A 20885-nucleotide genomic window follows, 5' to 3' on the forward strand; every position below is an offset into this window, starting at 1 on the left:
TAATGTCACATAGTGATTCAGTAACAAAGGAAATGAAGTTGGGATATATTAATACTATATTTAAGAAAGGGGATCGAAAAACTGCTGAAACTATTGAGGAACTTGTGTTATCAACAAAGTGATGAGAATTTTTGAGAAAATAATTAAAAATAAGCTGGAAATAAATTTTAAAACCCAGGAAGAACAATGTGACTTTACAGCTGGTAGATCATGCGAAGACCATATATTCACAATAAGACAGATCTTGGAGAAATATAGCAAAAAATTATGTTGTTGTTGTTGTTGTTGTTGTTGCTGGTAGATCATGCGAAGACCATATATTCACAATAAGACAGATCTTGGAGAAATATAGCAAAAAATTATAAAATATAGAATTAAATTATAGATTTAGAGAAAGCATACGACACTGTCCTGAGGAAACCGCTTTGGAGAGCATTACATATGATGAACATTAAGGCCCCTTTAATTAAAATAATACAAGAAATATTTAAAGATAACATATGCCAAGTGAAAATTGGTAATACACTTTCACAGAAATTTAGAACAAGTAAAGGTCTATTACAAGGCTGCCCCATGTCACCAACATTATTTAAAAACTTTATAGACGTAAGTCTTAAGACATGGTCTCATAAACGCAAGGGGATGAGGCTAGAAATTAAAGATGGAGTTTATTTACATCACCTACCATATGCAGATGATCAATTAGTTATAGCACAAGATGGGGAGGATGAAAATTATACCCTAAGTAATCAAAAGTATCCAGACACCTTGCTGAAAATGTCTTACAAGTTCATGGCACCCTCCATCGGTAGTGCTGGAATTCAATATAGTGTTGGCCAACCCTTAGCCTTGATGACAGCTTCCACTCTCACAGGCATATGTTCAGTCAGGTGCTGGTAGGGAAATGGAAGCCCATTTTTCATAGAGTGCTGCACTGAGGAGAGGTATCAATGTCGGTCAGTGAGGCTTGGCATGAAGTTGGTGTTCCAAAACATCCCAAAAGTGCTCTATAGGATTCAGGTCAGGACTCTAGGCATTCACCATCCCTGAATTTCTCTTCAACAGTGGGAAACAAGAAGGTGCTTAAAACATCAATGTAGGCCTGTGCTGTGATAGTGCCACGCAAAACAACAAGGGGTGAAAGCCCCTCCATGAAAAACATGACCACACCCTAACACAACCGCCTCTGAATTTTACTGTTGGCACTACACACGTTGGCAGATGATATTCACAGGGCATTTTCCATACCCACATGCTGCCATCGGATCACCACATTGTGTACCGTGATTAGTCACTCCACACAACATTTTTCCACTGTTCAGTGGTCCAATGTTTACGCTCCTTGCACCAAGCAAGGCGTCGTTTGGCATTACCAGCGTGATGTGTAGCTTATGAACAGCCACTCAACCATGAAATCCAAGTTTTCTCAACTCCCACCTACCTGTCATAGTACTTGCAGTGGATCCTGATGCAGTTTGGAATTCCTGTGTGATGGTCTGGATAGATATCTGCCTATTACACATTACGACCCTCTTCAACTGTTGGCGGTCTCTGTCTGTCAACAGAAGAGGTCGGCCTGTACGCTTTTGTGCTGTGCGCGTCCCTTCACATTTCCACTTCAGAAACACATTGAAAACAGTGGACCTAGAAATGTGTGAGTGTGTGGAAATTTTGCGTACAGGCATATGACAAGTAACACCCAGTCACCTGACCACATGAGTTCCACGAAGCATCCCATTCTTCTCTCTCACGATGTCTAATGACTATTGAGGTCACTGATATGGAGTACCTGGCAGTAGATGGCAGCACAATGCACCTAAAACGAAAAACGGATGTTTTGGGTGTATCTAACACAGATAGCTGTGTGTGCAGGTGTGTTCTTGTGGTGGAAGAACACGTCTCCTGTCTGCCCCAAATAGGGTCTTTCTTGAGCTCCAAGACAACCCAAAAATCTGACAGTTGATCGATTATCTGTTGATGGTCTGAGAGTAGAAGTCTAGAATTTTTTTCAATATTTTCATTGATTGGAGCAGTTGATGGATGTCCAGAATGACGTTTGTCATCAATCAATATGTTGCTATTTTTAATTCAAGCAATTCACTAGAGTTTTTTTTCCATATCTTGGTAAGCTGTTTTCAACATTAAAGCAATTTCAGCAAAATTTTCACCAAGCAGAAAACAAAATTACATAGTTGCATGTTGTTCACTTAAACTTGCCATTATGAAAGAATGAAAGGAGAACAAAACAGCACTAACAAAAACAGTCACTGCAGATGAACAGAACAAGCCAGGTCGACAACATAGGCGGGCGGTACTGAACTGGCAATTAGTTGTGTCATACACACGTAGCAGCAGAAATGCGTACTGCACAAGTTCCGTTCCGCACATGGCAGTTTTTTTTTTTTTTTTTACCCCCTCGTACATTAATGTAGTGTTAGCCTGCACAGCTCTTACGAGAGTCATCTTCTGAATGCGCTTTTATTGAACAGAATCTATACCACAATTTTAACTCCTCTCAATTAATATAAACAGTCCATAAACTCTTATATCGGCCTGCAACACATATATCATTAAACAAATCACATCACGAATTTCGGCCAATATTATCATTCAACAATGGGTTTGCAACAAGCACATTCCATTTGGTTTTTACCACAGATCTCTTTAACTATCTGGATGTTGAACTCCAGCTGTCTGAACGTGCTGGCCAAAGATACTCTTATTTTGTTTCTTGTCCAATTACAATGTGGCTGCTATAAAATGTCACAAGAATGCAAAATGAAAGTACTTTTCAATTCTGCTCCCACATCAGCTCATTCCTCACATATTGATATATAAAGTTCAAAGCCAAAATTAGTAAAGAATTCTTTATCATATACTGCTGGAAATTTGTTTTGCCTAATTGCAATACAACGGGCTATACAGATGATAAGAATCTGCAGGCTAGTTGAAGTTCCATGCTCTGAGATCAGATATATCCCACCAGATAGTATGAAGATCACTGGTTTTTAAAAAGCATAACCTTCATTGTTGAAGTATTTATATATCATCTTAGGAATTGTGCACCCCTTCCAAGCACACTGATGATCCCTAACTTCTATTTTCACATCCAAGCAGGTATTTCCTCTCCTGAAGTTGCAATTGTAATCCCATCTCTAAGACATATGTCATCCCTCAAAGACTGCTTTTACATAGTTTTCATTCACTGGTAGGAAGAAGTAGTGGGAATACATATCACTCCTCTGGAGTGATATGTATTATCACAAGACTTATTTCTTTAAGACCTTTTTTAGCATGTTCATAAAACCTGTAAGTATTATCATTTTCATGTTCATAGCTTATCAAGATAAGACATGGATGAAGTTGCCCAAAAACAAATTTGCTGCCAAAATAAGTGATTTTTGATGACTTGTATCTCAGAAAGCATGTCTGATCCATCCTTGTGTTAACCACCACTTGTTACAGCACATTGTTCTCTATAAAATTTCACATTTCCACAAATGTCTTTTTTCCTACAAGGTCTACAATTCAGTGAAGTTTCTCATGCAAATTAATATTTTGGCATATCAGAAAAAAAACAGGATTTTTTAAAAAGTAGTTGTCAGTCACAATATAATGAAGACCCACTGTGGCTTTCGGCATTATCTGTTTGTATAAAAAACTGGAATCCCCATTGTCAAAAAGGGGAGCAGGAGCAACTTTTGCCTTTTTCCAAGTTCCCAAGCCTCTGAGAAACTTAGCATTTTCCCATGCCTCGTATTGGGGTATCTTTATGGCACCCCAGTTGACGTATTGACAGTCGTGGTTGGTTGGTGGATTTGGGTGAGGGGATCAAACAGCTAGATCATCGCTCCTGTAGGATTAGGGAAGGAAGTTGGCCATGCCCTATCACAGGAACCATCCCAGCATTTACCTGAATCGATTTAGGGAAATCATGGAAAACCTAAATCAGGATGGCTGGCCAAGGGTTTGAACCATCGTCCTCCCAAATGCGAATCCAGTGTGCTAACCACTGTGCCACCTCGCTCGGTGACATTCATAGAAAAACACCATTAGTGCTGTAGTGATTTAAATTTTTCATCAACTTATGTAATGACTGGCTCTAGGAAACTACTGCTGCTCCACTGTTGTTGTACATGACACTAATAGTTTTGTGATAATGTTCTGATCAGGGGTCCAGCATGTATATTTTCAAACTAGCCACTGAAATGATCTCCAAGGGCACCAAGGATGCATGGAGAGTGTGTGTGTGTGTGTGTGTGTGTGTGTGTGTGTGTGACCAAAAATGAATTTATTTTATTCAAGTTTTGCTCACAGAATGTCTTTAAATATCAAGTGTGAGAATCTGGTTTTCCTTTGGGTGTGATGGTTTACCCCAGCAAGCCAATCGTTTAACAGTGTCTCCAATTCCATTGTAAGCATATTTTCTACGGTTTGTTGCAAAATAGTTCATCCTAATATTTACACCAAAATCTTTGAAGTGGTAGCACAAATTAGAAAAATTCTTGAAATGTTTTTACCGGGCTGTGGGATAAACTGTAAATTAATTTAGTCTTTGCTTCTTGTTCACGTGCATCTGCAAAGAAGTGAACTGTACATGTGTATTTTACTGTGTAGACTAGTGGTTAGAAAATTAATCATAGTTTTTGTTTCTGCATAAGTCTTGTGATTATTCTTGTGTAGGGCAGCTTCCTAGTGTAAATTTTGCATTTAGAGAAATTTATTTCTGTTTAATAACTTGCAGTCTCAGAGTTCCATGAGAAATCTGCACGCCAACTTTTAGTGTTACTTTATTCTCCTTTGGTATATTTTCAAACTCAGTAGCGTCATTTGAGACCTTATATCTATTTTCTGAGTGTATACATGGACAAGGAAAAAAATTCCCAGATCTCCCGGTTAAAAATACATTTTCTCCCGGGTGAAAATACACTTTTTCTGTATTAAGTGATAGTATACTTTCCGTCACAACTGTTAAACTTATCAATCCTTCGAATAGATATGGTTTTATACAGCAGCATAGAATTACTTGGCACTTTAGAAAACGAAACTCGAGGGTGGGGGGAACATGTTTTGGAAAGATCTTTGATATGCAGCACCATGTACGCTGCATATTTTTGTACAATTAAAGTATAAATTCGAATTCCACCAACAGGAAAAATCAATGGTTTAAGTTACTATACATAGTGTTGCTACTAGAATAGCAAAATATGTCGCACAAATACGGCAGTAAATTTTTTAATACCGACATACATCTCTTATCTCCTGGGCTCGAAATTCTTCTAAATCAAAGAGTTGATTTTTGATGAGAGGAAACGCTCTGTGATTTAAGAAATTCATTGTACATTCTCGCAAATAATTAATCTTGGGTAACATGAAATTTACTTTGAAAATAACGCTTTTCGAACCACAATTCGCAATATTTTCCTGCGACCTGTTAGAAATTGATTCATTTCAGCAGTTGCCTGAGAGTGCCAGATAAGAGGCGTCACCGTGCTTGCGCAGCTACGGTGGCGTAGGAAGCCCGTATGTTCGTACGCGTAAAACACTAAAAGAGTTTACTCACATAATGTCATAAAAGAAACAAGGGCATCAGAGGATACTCCAAGAGCGTCAGAAATTCGTGAACCATACTAAAATGCATAGCTCGCCTTAAAGCGCACATTCACATGTCCAGATTCCCAATGACGTAACTTTTCGGTATGGTTTTCGGGATGTAAATTCTCTTGGAGTATCAGTACTGTATTATCTCATGTTTGGTTATTTATTATGGCATAATGCCATACGTGCTAGAAGATGAACGTGCACTAGAAATGCAGCAAACAGTTGAAACTAGCCAATAGTGTGAAATTAAACATTTCGTTTCAAATAAATTTACTGCGTCAGCAGTAAAGCTTGTTGTTGTTGTGGTCTTCAGTCCTGAGACTGGTTTGATGCAGCTCTCCATGCTACTCTATCCTGTGCAAGCGTTTTCATCTCCCAGTACCTACTGCAACCTACATCCTTCTGAATCTGCTTAGTGTATTCATCTCTTGGTCTCCCTCTACAATTTTTACCCTCCATGCTGCCCTCCAATACTAAATTGGTGATCCCTTGTTGCCTCAGAACATTTCCTACCAACCGATCCCTTCTTCTAGTCAAGTTGTGCCACAAACTTCTCTTCTCCCTAATTCTATTCAATGCCTCCTCATTAGTTATGTGATCTACCCATCTCATCTTCAGCATTCTTCTGTAGCACCACATTTCGAAAGCTTCTATTCTCTTCTTGTCCAAACTGGTTATCGTCCACGTTTCACTTCCATACATGGCTACACTCCATACAAATACTTTCAGAAACGACTTCTTGACACTTAAATCTATACTCGATGTTAACAAATTTCTCTTCTTCAGAAACGCTTTCCTTGCCATTGCCAATCTACATTTTATATCCTCTCTACTTCAACTATCATCAGTTATTTTGCTCCCCAAACAGCAAAGCTCCTTTACTACTTTAAGTGTCTCATTTCCTAATCTAATTCCCTCAGCATCACCTGAGTTAATTCGATTACATCCCATTATCCTCGTTTTACTTTTGTTGATGTTCATCTTATATCCTTTCAAGACACTGTCCATTCCATTCAACTGCTCTTCCAAGTCCTTTGCTGTCTCTGACAGAATTACAAAGTCATCGGCGAACCACAAAGTTTTTATTTCTTCTCCATGGATTTTAAGTCCTACTCCAAATTTTTCTTTTGTTTCCTTTACTGCTTGCTCAATATACAGATTGAATAACATTGGAGATAGGCTACAACCCTGTCTCACTCCCTTCCCAACCACTGCTTCCCTTTCATGTCCCTCGACTCTTATAACTGCAATCTGGTTTCTGTACAAATTGTAAATAGCCTTTCGCTCCCTGTATTTTACCCCTGCCACATTCAGAATTTGAAAGAGAGTATTCCAGTCAACATTGTCAAAAGCTTTCTCTAAGTCTACAAATGCTAGAAACGTAGGTTTGCCTTTCCTTAATCTTTCTTCTAAGATAAGTCGTAAGGTCAGTATTGCCTCACATGTTCCAGTGTTTCTACGGAATCCAAACTGATCTTCCCCGAGGTTGGCTTCTACTAGTTTTTCCATTCGTCTGTAAAGAATTCGCGTTAGTATTTTGCAGCCGTGACTTTTTAAACATAGTTCGGTAATTTTCACATCTGTCAACACCTGCTTTCTTTGGGATTGGAATTATTATACTCTTCTTGAAATCTGAGGGTATTTCGCCTGTCTCATACATTTAGCTCACCAGATGGTAGAGTTTTGTCAGGACTGGCTCTTCCAAAGCTGTCAGTAGTTCTAATGGAATATTGTCTACTCCCGGGGCCTTGTTTCGATTTAGGTCTTTCAGTGCTCTGTCAAACGCTTCACGCAGTATCATATCTCCCATTTCATCTTCATCTACATCCTCTTCCATTTCCAAAATATTGTCCTCAAGTACATCGTCCTTGTATAGACCCTCTATATACTCCTTTCTCTTCTTTGCTTAGAACAGGGTTTCCATCTGAGCTCTTGATATTCTAACCAACTCACGAGGGTAACATCATAGACCTGGCAACAAAAAGACCTGATCTTATCAAATCAGTTAAGGGGAAATTGTATGTCCTGTACTGCCAATGTTAAATTATTTAATTTTGTGATCCATCATCTTGGAAAGGTAGTTCAGAACCCCATTCATGATGGAAACATATTGGATCTAGGGGCAATTAAGAGACTTGACCTCTTTGAGGATGTCCACATCAACACTCGTATCAGTGACCCTGACACTGTTATGGCAAGAATGATTACCTAAGTACAAAGGACAACTAAATTAAGCAGAAAGATATAAATGGTCAGTAAACTACATAAAAAATCAGTAGTGTCATGGATATATCATTGAGGAATTTGAAACTTTCAGCACAGAGCAAGATCATGTAGAGGAACTACGGCTCTAGTTTAAAGGAATAGCTGACCATGCACTGGATGGATATGTACCCAGCAGTACCGTTCATAATGGGAGTGACCCCCCACAGTATACAGTCACTGTAAAGAAGCTTCCATAGAAGCAGAGATTACTGCATAATAGGCATAAAACAAAGCATAGGGTTATAGATAGAGAGATGCTGGATGAAATGTGTTTGGCTGTCAAGAGAGGAATGCATGTATACTTCAGTGGTTAGCACAGCAGAATATTGTCAAATGATCTTTCACAAAACCCAAAGAAATTGTTATTGTATGTAAAGGCTGTTAGTGGCACCAAAGTTAGTGTCCAGTCCCTAGCAAATGAGACAGAAACTGAAAAAGTGAAGTCTATAATGCTTAACTCCATTTTCAAATGCTCCTTTTATTATTATTAACCACACAAACGTGTGGTTCCCGATGAGGGGCAGCAGCCTTTTCAGTAGTTGCAGAGGCAACAGTCTGGATGACTGACTGATCTGGCCTTGTAACACTAACCAAAATGGCCTTGCTGTGCTGGTACTGCGAACAGCTGAAAGCAAAGGGAAACTACAGCCGTAATTTTTCCTGAGGGCACGCAGCTTTACTATATGGTTAAATGATGATGGCGTCCTCTTGGGTAAAATATTCCAGAGGTAAAATAGTCCCCCATTCGGATCTCCGGGCGGGGACTACTAAAGAGGATGTCTTTATCAGGAGAAAGAAAACTGGTGTTCTACGGATCGGAGTGTGGAATGTCAGATCCCTTAATCGGGCAGGTAGGTTAGAAAATTTAAAAAGGGAAATGGATAGGTAAAAGTTAGATATAGTGGGAATTAGTGAAGTTCGGTGGCAGGAGGAACAAGACTTCTGGTCAGGTGACTACAGGGTTATAACCACAAAATCAAATAGGGGTAATGCACGAGTTAGTTTAATAATGAATAAAAAAATAGGAGTGCGGGTAAGCTACTACAAACAGCATAGTGAACGCCCTATTGTGGCCAAGATACACATGAAACCCACGCCTACTACAGTAGTACAAGTTTATATGCCAATTAGCTCTGCAGATGAAGAAATTGAAGAAATGTATGATGAAATAAAAGAAATTATTCAGATAGTGAAGGGTGATGAAAATTTAATAGTCATGGGTGACTGCAATTCGATAGTACGAAAAGGAAGAGAAGGAAACGTAGTAGGTGAATATGGACTGGGGGTAAGAGATGAAAGAGGAAGCCGCCTAGTAGAATTTTGCACAGAGCACAACTTAATCATAACTAACACTTGGTTCAAGAATCATAAAAGAAGGTTGTATACATGGAAGAATCCTGGAGATACTAAAAGGTATCAGATAGATTATATAATGGTAAGACAGGGATTTAGGAACCAGGTTTTGAGTTGTAAGACATTTCCAGTGGCAGATGTGGACTCTGACCACAATCTATTGGCTATGAACTGTAGATTAAAACTGAAGAAACTGCAAAAAAGGTGGCAATTTAAGGAGATGGGACCTAGATAAACTGAAAGAACCAGAGGTTGTACAGAGTTTCAGGGAGAGTGTAAGGGAACAGTTGACAAGAATGGGGGAAAGAAATACAGTAGAAGAAGAATGGGTAGCTTTGAGGGATGAAGTAGTGAAGACAGCAGAGGATCAATTAGGTAAAGAGACGAGTGCTAGTAGAAATCCTTGGGCAACAGAAGAGATACTGAATTTAATTCATGAAAGGAGAAAATACAAAAATGCAGTAAGCGAAGCAGGCAAAAAGGAATACAAAAGTCTCAAAAATAAGATCGACAGGAAGTGCAAAATGGCTACGCAGGGATGGCTAGAGGACAAATGTAAGGTTTTAGAGGCTTATCTCACTAAGGGTAAGACAGATACTGCCTACAGCAAAATTAGAGAGACCTTTGAAGAAAAGAGAACCATTTGTATGAATATCAAGAGCTCAGATGGCAACCCAATTCTAAGCAAAGAAGGGAAAGCAGAAAGGTGGAAGGAGTATATAGAGGGTCTATACAAGGGCAATATACTTGAGGGCAATATTATGGAAAAGGAAGAGGATATAGATGAAGGTGAAATGGGAGATATGATACTGCATGAAGAGTTTGACAGAGCACTGAAAGGCCCAAGTCGAAACAAGGCCCCGGCAGCAGACAACATTGCATCAGAACTACTGACAGCCTTGGGAGAGCCAGTCCTGACGAATCTCTACCATTTGGTGAGCAAAATGTATGATACAGGCGAAATACCCTCAGACTTCAAGAAGAATATAATAATTCCAATCCCAAAGAAAGCAGGTGTTGACATGTGAAAATTACCGAACTATCAGTTTAATAACCCACGGCTGAAAAATTCTAACGCGAAATCTTTAGAGACGAATGGAAAAACTGGTAGAAGCTGACCTCGGGGAAGATCAGTTTGGATTCCGTAGAAATGTTCATACTAAATCTTGACCATGATTTCAACTATAATAATATAGCGTTCTTCAGAAGTCCCAAACATGATCAAAATAACATTTAGACTAGTAGTACCATCAATACATAAACTTCTAAAATTACATGTGAGACAACAGGACGGTTTTCTCAACTTATCACCAATACCGTGGACTTGCATATCTGTGTCGTGTGTGTCCCCTGTGTTACTATGCTATTAGTGCTAGTTTTGTATAGTGCCATGTTGTGTGGTACTACATTCTGCAATTATCCTTACTTTATTAATATTACTAATTTATTAACATTATTATAGTTGAAACCATCATCAAGATTTAGTATATACATAATTAGTGAAAGTGTGGGCTGTTTTTCATTTGAAACAATTCATCAATTACTTTGTTAGTCTTCCAGCACATTTTATTGTCTTGCAATCACACATTTTTGTGTTACCCAGCTTGGTTTTTAAGTTATGCTGATGTGTTCCCATCCTTTTCTTGACATGTCCTACACACTCAAGTTTTAGTATAGGAACATCAAATGGCTTACTGTTTTGTACTGCTATGAAAGCCTTGCTGTGTCCATCACCTAAGTAATTCACATATCTGACAACTCTCTCCTCCTGCAAATGCCGGAAAATGTTAACTGCTCCTTTTACCTCCCTTCCTCTACTTGTGCCATAATAATTTCTTATACACTGCTGCTTATGAAGTAATCTGTTGTTCTGGTTCACTGTACAACCTTGGCAGTATTTACTGAGAATTTCAAAATCCAAAACTTTTCCAGTTTCAATATTTATTGCAGATGTAAAACCATTTTTAGAATGAAACCCACGCTTTTGCCAGGGTCTATCCACAGAAATGCTGGTGTCTGTGTCATCCTCATTTTGTGCGACAGCTTCTGATGCAGCAACAACCACTGAATCTTCAGCCACAGCGTTTACAGAGTCCCCAATTGCTGTTACATATTTCGTATACCTAGAACGTGGTTTTGGCAAATTCAACAAAGTGCAGAGAACATTACCAGCCCTTGCACCTTTACCAATGCATCTAAGGCCGTAGAACAATCTCACATCAGTTTCATAGAATTCATTACCTGAACACTTTGTGAAGTATGAAATGCTTTTTTGTTCTTGCGCTTCTGACATTTAATAATTAATTTAGACACAACACCTATTCTAGCTCCAATATCCTCTAAGTTTAACTTCACCACCACAAAGACAGCAAGAGACAGTTTCAGAAAGAACTTGTGCAAGAATCTGCAGATCAATTACGACAACGTCCATAATATCATTACTTTTAGCACTGTCACTCGTTTCTAAACTTACTTTCCTTTTCGATGCACTAGGGGGCATGGTCACTTCAGAAACATTATCGTGGTTTCCTTCACTGCTAGCACACTGTTTTCATGTACTTTAGGAGAAAACGCAGGTCTCACATCTGTCATCCACAAATTTGCGTTTCTTGAAGTTATTTTTATGCTTAGTAGTTTTATTTTCGTATAAAAAGCAATAGGAGTTAGGTTACTACAAAAATAGCCAATAATCACACTATTTTCAACGAAAACTAGTAACAGAAACAAATGATTGACTTGTTTATTTGTAATGCCAACTTCTGAGACGTAGCAGTATGCACAAAACAAAGCAATTCATAGCCTTTAGACTGTGTAGTTCCCAAGATACGACTGCTCAACTGTGGCAGTATATGCGTCGCCGCAAAATTTGACAGTCACAAGTAAACATTCAAAATATTATTTGAAGGTCTCACAATTGTCTGATTTTAATGTGTTGTATACCAAAATGTTCAGGAAAGTACAAAGTACATTATGGAGTAGAAAACAGAAAATGTCAAATTTCAAAAAATTTCACGTATAATGTCCCCGTAACGTAGAGGAAGACATCAGTAATCATAAGGCTGTGACAGCATCTATGACGACGGACCCTACAAGGAAAAGATATGGAGAACAAATGGAAAAAATTCAAAGGCATCATTCAATAAGGCCTAGACAAGTATGTTCCAAGTAAGGTTTTAAGGGATGGGAAAGATCCATCATGGTTTAATAACTAAGTTAGAAAAGCACTACATAAACAAAGAGCACTTCATCTCAGATTCAAGAGAAGTAAAAACCTAGCTGACAAACAAAAGCTGAACGAAGCAAAAATGAGAATAAGGAGAGCAATGAGAGAAGCGTTCAATGATTTCTGAAGTAAGACATTGTCAATCGACATGAGTAAAACCCCTAAGAGATTTTGGTCATATGTAAAATCAGTAAGTGGGTCAAAATCATCTCTTCATTCTCTCAGCGACCACACCGGCACTGAAACAGAAGATAGCAGAGAAGGCCAAAATACTGAATTCGGTCTTCCGAAGTTGTTCCACCATGAAAGATCATAACACTGTCCCTCCTTTCAATCATTGTGCGAATGTCGAAATGGCAGATATTGAGATAACTGATCATGGAATTGAAAAGCAGCTACAATCACTTAGCAATGGAAAGGTTTCAGGACCAGATGAGATACCTATAAGATTCTACAAAGATTATGTGAAAGAACTTGCTCCCCTTCTAGCAGTAATTTATCGTAGATTGCTTGAGCAACAAAAGGTACCTAATGACTGGAAAAAAGCACAGGTCATTCCCATTTTCAAGAAAGGCCATAAGACAGATCCACACCATTATAGACCTATTTTGTTGACGTCAATCTGTTGTAGAATTATGGAACATATTTTGTGCTCAAGAATTATGACGTTCTTGGAAAATGAACAGCTCTTCTATAAAAATCCACATAGATTCCACAAACAGAATGGTGCAGGCTTTGGCAGTTGACCCTGAACGTGGATAAATGTAACATACTGCGCATAAACAGGAAAAGAAATCCACAACTGTACAGCTACACTATTGATGACAAACAGCTGGAGACAGCATCTGCCATAAAATATCTAGGCGTAACTATCCAGAGCGACCTTAAGTGGAATCACCACATAAAACAGATAGTGGGAAAAGCAGACAAGACTCATATTCATCGGAAGAACCTTAAGGAAACTTGACTCATCCACAAAAGCAGTGGCTTATAAGGCACTTGTTTGCCTGATTATTGAGTATTGTTCATCTATCTGGGATCCCTATCAGGTACAGGTGATAGAGAAGATCCAACAAAGAGCGGCGCGTTTCGTCATGGGATCGTTTAGCTGGCAAGAGAGCGTTACGGAGATGCTAAACAAACTCCAATGGCAGACGTTATGAGAGAGACATTGTGCATAATGGAGAGATTTACTATTGAAATTTTGGGACAGCACTTTTCAGGAGTAGTCAGACAACATATTACTTCCCCCACATACATCTTGTGTACTGAACACGATGAGAAAATTTGAGAAATTAGAGCCTATACAGAGGCGAACTGACAAACATCCTTCCCATGTACTATTCGCGAGTGGAGCAGGGTTGGAGGGATCAGATAGTGGTACCGAAAGTACCGTCCACCGCACACCATTAGGTGGCTTGCTGAGTAAGATGTAGATGTATATGTTGACTCCTCATTGCAGTACATGATTTGCTGCAGATTTGTCACATTTTGTTGGAGTAAATTCAAAACTTTTGAAAGATGAAATGAACTGCATCTGTATCATGTCTTAGGCTCTCATTAGTTACACAAAAATCTTTTGCACTGTACTTTGTAATTTTCTACCATTTATCAAAGGAAACTTTGGACAGTGCCCTGGACAACAAAGAAATAATTCTTTGCAAAATCACAGGGTGCAATAACTTCACTACGCTTAAGATTTGCTGGACAGTTTTAAACTAATGAGTTTGATTTGTTGACAAAAAAGTGGTAAACAGCCAGGTCAGAGTTTTTGATGCCATCTCTTCCAGGAATTGCTTAGTTTCAAGTGATGCACGACCTGTTTGGATCCACTTTTTGTAACTCGTTTCTCCAAGGTCAATGCCCCTGTACAGGTCAGTAAAGCATGATACAAGTGCTTTTCTTCCAGCGCAACTATCACAAAGGTGCAGCATATAACCTTTTGATTCTGTAATGCAAACTTCTTTCAAATTGCTTAACAACTGTCTTTTTGTTTGTTTCATCAATTCTGAACAAACACAATCCTTCATACTGGGGTACAGACTACTGAACTCATCATCAAAATTCAAGCACACAAGTCTTCATTCGATCAAAAAGTACATTCTGCTTTTTGCCTGATGCAGATAGCACGCCCTTTTCACTTTCTAGCAGTTTTAACCATTCTCTCAGAGAGAAAAAGTTCTGCTTCCTTTTTTTTTTATAATAGACCAACTCTTTGGCAGTAACGTGCAAATCTGTTTTCTCAGCATGAGTAGAACTGCGATTTTTTTTTTTCTTTCAAGTGTGACAAATGAATGTAATCCATATTTACGCATTCTGTTCACCTGAACCTACTGGACTGTGCAATTCACCAGGATTGAAGCCACCAATCAGCAGATGCCACTTTGCGACTTACTAATATTTGTAACTGATTAACTTTCTTATTAACATAGCCTTTTTAAACACATTTACTGTTGCTCTGAATTTCAAGAGAGGACATTCTCCATTGTCTGCACATCTTCATCAGATGAAGCTAAAACTGTTACAGCAGCTAATTTGTTACTGAATTCCAGATGATGGTTTAAAAACAACTTTTGCCCAACATGTTGAGATTATCAGAGTTCTCTCTCTCTCTCTCTCTCTCTCTCTCTCTCTCTCACACACACACACACACACACACACACACACACACACACACACACACACACACACACACACAAAATGGGCCCTAGTTCAATTACTTATCACTAAAAAGATGGTGTGAAGTCAGTAATTATATAAATATTAAATAAATATACACTGTAAACACAGCTTTTATTTTTGAAGAAACTTCTTAGTTATAAAATATTAAGTTTCAAACAACTAATTAATCTCCATACCACACAATATAAACGTATAATTTTGTGGCAATATAAACAATTTAGCCTTAAGATTGTAATGTCCAAGCGTTGGGCTGTGCGAGTCATATTAGTGATGCCAGCACAATTAGTTCTCATTCATACAATGGGCATCCACAACAGCTGGCCAACAAAAATCAGACTTTCTAACACAGCATCAGGTACACTGTTGTAAGCCCACCCGGTTAGCCGTGCGGTCTAATGCACGGCTTTCCAAATTGGGAAGGAGTGCCTGGTCCCCAGCACGAATCCGCCCGGAAGACTTGTGTCGAGGTCCGGTGAGCCGGCCAGTCTGTGGATGGTTTTTAGGTGGTTTTCCACCTGCCTTGGCAAATGCGGGCTGGTTCCCCTTATTCCGCCTCAGCTACACCATGTAAGAGATTGCTGCGTAAACAAGTTCTCCACGTATGTGTTCACGACCATTACTTTACCACGTAAACATAGGGTTTCCACTCGTCTGGTGTGAGAGGTTCCCTGTGGAGGACGGAGGGGGGGGGGGGGGGGGTTTCAACTGTGGCTGAACCGCACGATAACCCTGAAAGAGTGGTTTGGTGTGGGGTGGAGGAGGGATGAAGTGAAACTGCAGTAGTTGTCGTGGGGATTGTGGACAACTGCGGCTATGGCGGGGACAGAGCCTTTCTGGCGTTTCTATGCCCCTGGTTAACATACAATACAATACACTGTTGTAACACAACTGTGTGCACAAAAATCTTTTCTTCCCTATGCTTGAGATCTATCTTGCTGTCTCCCTCCAGCCCGCACATTTAATTACATTTTTCAGGTAACTACAGTAAGAGAGACATGTGAAAGCAGTAACACCATCTGTCTTATTTAGTCACACAGGCACCATAGTACAGAATCAAACTAATGTAAGATACACAATATGGAAGATCCCAAGTGACAAAAATTGGAGAAAGGACGTTTACAGCCAGCTATCATTTTAAATCAAAAAGCAAAATTCAGGTGGCTCAAAAAGAAAATACAAAGGTGTTTTGAAAAGTTCTCAAAATCACCACAAGGGGTCAGTGCTAGCACAACGAGTTGTTCACGTGATATTATTGGACTGTTGCCTGTAAACACGTGCCACATCAGTGCTCTTTAAAGAGAGCTGTGGCGGTGATGTGGCTCTGTTGTTCCTGAGTAGCGATTTGTGAAGATGGAAAATAAATAAATAAATAAAAATATCGAGATTTGAGCAGTGATTAAGTATTTCATAAAGAAAGGTACGAAAGCAAAGGACATTCATGGTGATTTCCAGAATACACTGGAGGACTCTGCTCCATTATATTCAACTGTTGCCAAGTGGACAAACGAATTTAAATTTGGTCGGGAGAGCTTAGATGATGATCCACGCGGTGGTCAGCCAAGATGTGCCACTACTTCAGAAATCATTGCAAAAGTGCACAAAATGGCCATGGAGGATCGCAGATTGAAAGTGCATGAAACTGCTCACACTTGCCAGATGTCATCTGAAAAGGTATATTACATTTTAACTGAAGAATTAGAAACAAAAAAATTATCTGCAGATGGGAGCCATAACTTGATACTGCATCAAAAACTCAAGAGAATGGACATAACGGAACAATGTTAGGCCCGTTTTATGAGAAACGAACAAGATTTTTGCACCAGTTTGTGACCACAGATGAAACCTGGGTGCACTATTATACCCCAGAGACTAAACAAAGCAGTGGAAACATGCTGATTCTCGGCCACCAAAGAAAGCAAAGACAATTCGTTCGGTGGGTAAGGTCAAGGCATCAGTGTTCTGGGATGCAAAGGAGATTCTTTTTGTAGATTATCTCCCCACTGGGCAAACAATTACTGGAGAATACTATGCTAACCTCTTGGACAAACTGCAACAAAAATTACATGAAAAAAGGCCAGGTTTAGCAAGGAAGAAAGTCATCTTCCATCAAGACAATGTGCACCCACACACGTGCCGTCGCCATGCAAAATTACACAAACTAAGGTACGAGTTGTTGCCACACCCACCTTATTCACCTAATGTGGCTCCATCAGACTTCCATCTCATCCCAAAACTGAAAATTTGCTTGGTGGACGAAGATTCACTTCAAAGGAAAAATTGATAGCTGGAGTTGTCAACTATTTTGCAGGCCTGAAGGAAAGTCATTTTAGAGATGGGATTAAGGCATTGGAGCATTGTTGGACCCAGTGCATTAATCTACAAGAAGACTACATTGAAAAATATAAAAAGTTTCAGTGATGTAAGTACTTTTTTCCTATTCCGTTCCAAGAACTTTTCAAACCACTCTTGTAATAATGTATCAGACAGGCAAGGAGGGGGGGGGGGGGGGGGAGAGAGAGAGAGAGAGAGAGAGAGAGAGAGAGAGAGAGAGAGAGAGAGAGAGAGAGAGAGAGAGAGAGAGAGAGAGAGGTGGGGGGGGGGGGGGGGGATGACGACGAAGCACATGTAACTGTGATGGTTGTGTATAATTCACAATGAACAGGAAGACAAACTGAAAACCTGTAGGTATAATGTTCTTTCCTTTGAGTTGAGAAGGCTGGCTTCTATGTGACAGGTTCTGGTATGTGATACTATATTATAGTGTGCTGAGATTTACATAGTGTATTATGACAATCACTAAATTGTGCCTGCCTAGAAATAAGTTTCGTAAACTGTAATCTCAATCTTAGAGCACATAAAGACAATCATCTCATACAGATTTTTTTTATCGCATTACACACAACACAGACTCCACAATTAAACAAACAGTCAGTTCTAGACATATTTTATGTCAATTTCTCTCTCTTCCTAAGCTTCCAATAGTTTTTTTCCAGCAGGCACCTCCCACTCAGTAATTTGAAGAACCATTCACTGCATGGTGCCCCCTAAAAGAATTGTTTTCTACAATGACAGCTGAAAAATACTTCTTCCCCCCCCCTCTCTCTCTCTCCCCCCCCCCCCCCCCCCTCACTGACACACACACACACACACACACACACACACACACACACACACACACACACACAGGTGTTTGATGCTCCTTTAATTTAACCTTTAATCTAGTCAAGTTCTCCATATTATAATTGAACTGGTTTCTATCAAACACAATACAAAATGCAGCCACAAATACAAAAAGTTGTATTTATTAATATCATATATGAAACTTGGTGGCTCACTGGTAAATTATGAAAACAAAGGTGGTGAATCCTCAATACGCACTAGGACTTTACCAGCTTGACATCTTTGTCTCTACATGAGAAAGCCAACGGAAACTTTCTTTCACATTGCTAGTTAAACTGTAGGTGAGCAGATCCACAAGTTCTGGAAAGACAAAGACACTTTTGTATGGTCATACTTTACAGTGCACCAAGCTGCCCAATGCAACCACAAAACTGACAGTTGCTTAACTGTTTTGTTACATAAGTTGCAGAAGTTTAGTTTGGTGTTTGGCAGGTTAAGGATCAGATTAAAAATCCAAACATCCAGAGTTTGACTACTACCCATTCCAAAGACTGATCCTCCCCTCTCCCACCATTCATTTAAAAACATCAGCGAGTTTTTAACATTTTCAACTTTGAACTCTATTTTCTCAAAATGACTTTTCAGTTAATGTTCCTACATCTGAAAAACTACCTGTGGCAGCTAGATAAAACCTTGTGAGATGCTTTATTATAGGTTACTACACATTCTGAAGCACAATCATGGCAGTGATTTGCGTATATGTGATGTTAAATGTTTGCATGTACAAATATTTAATGTAAAACATTTGATGGATTTGGATGCAGCACACTTGCATGAGCCAATCTCGAACTTTCGTGCACATGCGGGAATTTTTTCCCGCCTGTCGATAATGAAAATAGCTGGTGAGCAGCAGTTGAGTGAGGTACGATGTAGTGCTTGCATCAATTTTTCATTGCAAGGGAAATGATGGAATGACTGGAGCAGCACTACTGCATTAATTTTGCTACCAACTGGGCAACAGCCAGGTGGAAACTATTCAGAAGATTCACACTGCTTTCAGTGATGATGCTCTGGGCATCGTACAGATTAAGGATTGGTACAACCAGTTTAAGGATGACCACACATCGGTGTAGTGAGAGCCACACACTGGTTGGTCATCAACATGCTGAAATAACCAGGCCATTGCCAAAGTGAATGCTGTGGTGTTGTGGGACTTATGTGACTATCACAGGAACTGTGTGAGAGGTGAGCCTCATCAGTTTTTGGCACATTCTATTGTGACCAAAGATTTGGATATGAACAGAGTGTCAGCAAAATTCGTGCCAAAGCTGCTGACATTGGAGTGAAACCAACTTCATGCTGAAGTCTCACAGGACTGCTGGACTCCACAAACTGACCACAACTTCGTGAACACCATAATCACTAGTGACAAGTCTTAAATGTACAGGTACGAACTGGGAACCAAATCCCAGTCGTTACAATGGAAGCATACCTCGCCACCAAGACCAAAGTAGGCACGCCAAGTGCACAGCAAATGTCAAAGTGATGCTGACTGCTTTCTTCAACTTCTGCAGTGTAATACCCCAGGCGTATGCACCACAAGGTCAAATAATCTCCAAAGAGTACTACACGAGTGACCTCCGGCAGCTACATGATGCTGAGTGGCACATGAGACCGGACTTGCTGTCAACAGGACATTGGGCCTCCATCACATTCCACATACCTGATTCAGACATTTTTGGCAAAACTGTTCCCCAGACTCAAGGGGCTATTGAAAGGAATGCTATTTCCGGTAAGAGATGACATTACGGCAGCAACGACAGCCAAGCTTTTAACACCATTCTGAAAGACACTTTCTCAGCATGCTTCCAACAATGACAGCTGGGAGAAGTGGTTGAAGTCCCAAGGGAACTACTTTGAGGGTGATTAGGTTTAGGTGCCCAGCACTCCAGACAAGTCAGTCTCCCCCCTCCCGGCCAAAGGTTGGAGTCTTTTCTAATAGACCATATAGTGGACTAAATGAAGTTCTACAGAGCAACTGAAGAGGCCTTTTCATTAATACAAAATTTTGTGCTCCAAATAATAGACTTCACCCATCAATATGCCTTCTTATGTTAAGACAATGATAGTTGAATTCCCTTTCTAACCACTCCTTTGAACAAACTGTGTCTAACTGGCTGCCAGGTACTTTATTTGCAACCAATTGGTAATGGCTAAATTTCAAACTTACATTTGATTTATCAAATTTTCCTGATTTAAAGAGGTAACACAACTGTTTTTAGAATGAATATTACACCCTGCAGAGGAGTAAATGCTGTTCTGATATTTCCTGGATAAATAAAGTATGTGCTGCAGTAGGACTTGTGCCCAAAATTAAGTCTTTTGTGGACATCACAGTTACCAATCTAAATAAGTTTGCCCCATAGGTTTAATTGGTCAATTTTAACACAAAGATATTAACACTCAAATGAATGTTCAATACTACTTTTAATAGCCATAATCTAAGTTCTAAAATAGATATCTCTGTTTCTACAAACCTCTGAATTTGAAAATAAGAAAATATTTTGTACAACTATCAGTTGACAGTAATTCCAATTAATTAGTAGCCACTTCTCCATAGAAAATTACATTTAACACTCAG

This window comes from Schistocerca piceifrons, chromosome 7, assembly GCF_021461385.2.
Source record: "Schistocerca piceifrons isolate TAMUIC-IGC-003096 chromosome 7, iqSchPice1.1, whole genome shotgun sequence".
In the NCBI taxonomy this organism is placed as follows: Eukaryota; Metazoa; Arthropoda; class Insecta; order Orthoptera; family Acrididae; genus Schistocerca; species Schistocerca piceifrons.